The following is a 5,000-nucleotide window of genomic DNA, read 5'->3' as shown; positions in this document are numbered from 1 at the left end:
CAACTAGAGCTGAGCAGCCGGCCGCCCGGGAGTGTGTCCCGGGGGCCCGCGCGAACACGCAAGCGTCCGCTCAATTATTCTGCAAACAGGAGGAGGCTGAGCTCCCCTGCACAATACACCTCGAAACCCTCTCAGGTCCCGGCGGCGCGCAGCGCCGTCCTAAGTACTTGGTCGGGTTCGAGAGAGGCGCAATCGCCCGGAGTTTGGCGAGTAGACGCTTTAGGTGCGACCACCCGTGCTCCCAACTGAGCTTGCCGCTGCCGACAGAGGCCCGGGAGCGTGCTGTCGTGGCATTGCCGGCGGGAGACAACACGCGCCACCTACGGTGGCCGGCAGCTCCAACGCCAGCGCCACAGAAGGACAAAAGCCCCACTTGGGTGCCGAAGCGAACTCTCCCAGCACAGCGCACGCGCCAACACGTCCGCACAGCTGCGATACAAACCACCTGCGAGAACCGCAGAGGCGACCGAGCAGCAGACGGCGTCGCGGCGCCGAGCGCCGGGCGGCGGCGCATCCTCAGCGCACACAGTCCTCAATCGGACCAGCACACTGCAGATGTCCACCGCGCTTCGCACCGGGCCCGCGAGGACCTACTTTGGCCGCACGGCGCCGCGTGCAGGGTGCGCCGGCGCGCAGCTGCGCCGCCTGCCGCCTCCGTCGGCCGGCGCGCCTGCCACTGGCCGCCCCCACCAGCCGGCTGTAGCGCGTGCGCCCACGCACCGCGCGGCCAGCACGCCGGGAGGCCCCCCCTCACCGGCCGGGGACGGTCCCACCCAGCCACCGCCGCGTATCGCTTCACACCCACATGCCATTCACGTTCGTGGGCATGGTGGGTATCGCTGAAACAACCGGTTGGTAGCTCAACCGATCGTCGCCATCACTGATTCACCTCTAGCGAGAACAACCGCACCACAACCGTTTACCAGTTGTTCATTTGCGTAACGTCACCAGCAAACGTAGACGTCCATCGCCATTTGCAAATTCAACGATTGTTGCATGCCTGTGTCAGGTGTCACGACACACTATGTCTGCCCACATACACGCAACAACATGTGCACGCTTCGCGAACACGTGGAAGGTGGCCCCCGTACGTATGCGATGTCCATTGCGCGAACGACTGTCAACCGGCCTCTGTCGCATGTCGCAGATGTGGAACGCAGTGCACCATGCTATCACGGTGTGTGAGAAGAGACGACTACGTCTGACAACACGCGCCACTACATCAACAGACGGCTCATGCTGATCGCCATCCACGGCATACCATACTGCAATCCAGCTCTTATAGGGAGACGACACGTAGCTGAGTGCACAATATTTGGACCGTATGGTTCGCCGTTGTTGGCGCAGTCGTGGTACGGTCACACATGTACCACGATGTATCATTCAGTACATGAGGACCAATGTGCAGTACAGTGTGTGATTTGGACGTACAACATCAGCGGACAGTTGACACACGCCGTACCACAACGTAGGCTGTGCTTCGCCATGCAAATGCCAATGAACAACTGCGAAGGGCATTGAGCATGTACGTCCTGCTGCCATCCGCATTACAGTGTATAGCTGCAAGGTGTTTAACATGAAGCGATACTCTGGGGACCAGGCAGTGCGAGTAGCAAACTATATTGCGGGGGTTGCAGTTAGGCAACACCACACTAATTTAACGCGTCGTATGACAATTACAGAGCAGGTTAAGGCCCAACGTGTGTTGGGTTAAGGCCCAACGTGTGTTGGGTTAAGGCCCAACGTGTGTTGGGTTAAGGCCCAACGTGTGTTGGGTTAAGGCCCAACGTGTGTTGGGTTAAGGCCCAACGTGTGTTGGGTTAAGGCCCAACGTGTGTTGGGTTAAGGCCCAACGTGTGTTGGGTTAAGGCCCAACGTGTGTTGGGTTAAGGCCCAACGTGTGTTGGGTTAAGGCCCAACGTGTGTTGGGTTAAGGCCCAACGTGTGTTGGGTTAAGGCCCAACGTGTGTTGGGTTAAGGCCCAACGTGTGTTGGGTTAAGGCCCAACGTGTGTTGGGTTAAGGCCCAACGTGTGTTGGGTTAAGGCCCAACGTGTGTTGGGTTAAGGCCCAACGTGTGTTGGGTTAAGGCCCAACGTGTGTTGGGTTAAGGCGCAACGTGTGTTGGGTTAAGGCGCAACGTGGGTTACGTTAAGGCGCAACGTGGGTTACGTTAAGGCGCAACGTGGGTTACGTTAAGGCGCAACGTGGGTTACGTTAAGGCGCAACGTGGGTTACGTTAAGGCGCAACGTGGGTTACGTTAAGGCGCAACGTGGGTTACGTTAAGGCGCAACGTGGGTTACGTTAAGGCCCAATATAGGTTAGGTTAAGGCCCAATATAGGTTAGGTTAAGGCCCAATATAGGTTAGGTTAAGGCCCAATATAGGTTAGGTTAAGGCCCAATATAGGTTAGGTTAAGGTACAATATAGGTTAGGTTAAGGTACAATATAGGTTAGGTTAAGGTACAATATGGGTTAGGTTAAGGTACAATATGGGTTAGGTTAAGGCGCAATATGGGTTAGGTTAAGGCGCAATATGGGTTAGGTTAAGGCGCAATATGGGTTAGGTTAAGGCGCAATATGGGTTAGGTTAAGGCGCAATATGGGTTAGGTTAAGGCGCAATATGGGTTAGGTTAAGGCGCAATATGGGTTAGGTTAAGGCGCAATATGGGTTAGGTTAAGGCGCAATATGGGTTAGGTTAAGGTACAATATAGGTTAGGTTAAGGTACAATATAGGTTAGGTTAAGGTACAATATAGGTTAGGTTAAGGTACAATATGGGTTAGGTTAAGGTACAATATAGGTTAGGTTAAGGCACAATATGGGTTAGGTTAAGGCGCAATATGGGTTAGGTTAAGGCGCAATATGGGTTAGGTTAAGGCGCAATATGGGTTAGGTTAAGGCGCAACGTGGGTTACGTTAAGGCGCAACGTGGGTTACGTTAAGGCGCAACGTGGGTTACGTTAAGGCGCAACGTGGGTTACGTTAAGGCGCAACGTGGGTTACGTTAAGGCGCAACGTGGGTTACGTTAAGGCCCAATATAGGTTAGGTTAAGGCCCAATATAGGTTAGGTTAAGGCCCAATATAGGTTAGGTTAAGGCCCAATATAGGTTAGGTTAAGGCCCAATATAGGTTAGGTTAAGGTACAATATAGGTTAGGTTAAGGTACAATATGGGTTAGGTTAAGGCGCAATATGGGTTAGGTTAAGGCGCAATATGGGTTAGGTTAAGGCGCAATATGGGTTAGGTTAAGGCGCAACGTGGGTTACGTTAAGGCGCAACGTGGGTTACGTTAAGGCGCAACGTGGGTTACGTTAAGGCGCAACGTGGGTTACGTTAAGGCGCAACGTGGGTTACGTTAAGGCGCAACGTGGGTTACGTTAAGGCGCAACGTGGGTTACGTTAAGGCCCAATATAGGTTAGGTTAAGGCCCAATATAGGTTAGGTTAAGGCCCAATATAGGTTAGGTTAAGGCCCAATATAGGTTAGGTTAAGGTACAATATGGGTTAGGTTAAGGTACAATATAGGTTAGGTTAAGGCGCAACGTGGGTTACGTTAAGGCCCAATATAGGTTAGGTTAAGGCCCAATATAGGTTAGGTTAAGGCCCAATATAGGTTAGGTTAAGGCCCAATATAGGTTAGGTTAAGGCCCAATATAGGTTAGGTTAAGGTACAATATAGGTTAGGTTAAGGTACAATATAGGTTAGGTTAAGGTACAATATGGGTTAGGTTAAGGTACAATATGGGTTAGGTTAAGGTACAATATAGGTTAGGTTAAGGCACAATATGGGTTAGGTTAAGGCGCAATATGGGTTAGGTTAAGGCGCAATATGGGTTAGGTTAAGGCGCAATATGGGTTAGGTTAAGGCGCAATATGGGTTAGGTTAAGGCACAATACGGGTTAGGTTAAGGCACAATACGGGTTAGGTTAAGGCACAATACGGGTTAGGTTAAGGCACACATTGTTGTAAGGAAAGGTGTTTTCGGGGGGGGGGGGGGGCTGGTTTGTTGATTGTGATTATCGTAAGTAAATGACTGCGGCATCATCTGATTTGCCACGTCAGGGTGCACCTTTGGCTCATAACAGGCGGCGCTCTGATTCCATGCTTGTGGCAGACCTGTGTCTTTCATTCGTGCCATTGTTTGTGTGGTGTGACAGGAGGCAGTATTGTGATGTTGGGTGCACCCCTGTGTAGGACATGTGTGGGTGTTGGTGGCTTAGCTGAGCAATGGTGGTTGTCGGAAGGGTGGGATATTCTGTTTTCCGAGTGGACCTCCCGGTCTGGTTATGATAGTGTGGATTGTCTAATGTGGCAGAGAGGATGCACTGGGTGTTGTTCCATGCTGGTGCTTAGATATTGTCTGTGTGCCTGTTACAGGCAGAGAGTAGTGCGTGATAAGAGTGTCTGGCTGACGTGTGATTGTGAGCAGAGTCTTTCAGCATGTATACGGACAGTTGTATACATTATCTGTATTCTGATGGCTCTATCTATTACTAATCAGCGCCGTGTATACGTTTAATCCGGTTCCAGTCGAAACTATTGTATCTCTGTACATTAGTGACACGGCGAGCCCGCTATGTAGTTACTCGTCTCGGCAGCTTCCACCGGTGTATGGCAAATGATTATAAGGAATCAGTCTAGTCGTCAATACCGATAGTGTGACGTCACATGTCTGGGGTGGGGGACGCTGCGCCCTTCCGGTGGGTCATGGCCTAGGAAGACTCTTCCCACGCAGGGGGGCTTGGACTGTCATTGACTCTTCCGAGTAATATACTTGCCGTACGTTTTTGCGACTGCGAGTGCAACGCTCACCGGTACCGACATGGATGGAGCGCCTCCTAGCTGCCGCTGAGCATCTGCATTCGTACAGAGAGCAACGCGCTCGCGTCTGTAGCTCGTACGTGGTACAGCTCGCAGCTCATGTATAGGGACAGCGGGAATGTCGCATATTGGACATAACTCTTCATGAAACGCACGTTATAGGGGTGGATTGC

This window comes from Schistocerca americana, unplaced genomic scaffold, assembly GCF_021461395.2.
Source record: "Schistocerca americana isolate TAMUIC-IGC-003095 unplaced genomic scaffold, iqSchAmer2.1 HiC_scaffold_489, whole genome shotgun sequence".
Classification (NCBI taxonomy): domain Eukaryota; kingdom Metazoa; phylum Arthropoda; class Insecta; order Orthoptera; family Acrididae; genus Schistocerca; species Schistocerca americana.
The sequence above is the reverse complement of the archived record's forward strand: the minus strand, read 5'-3'. Positions refer to the sequence as shown.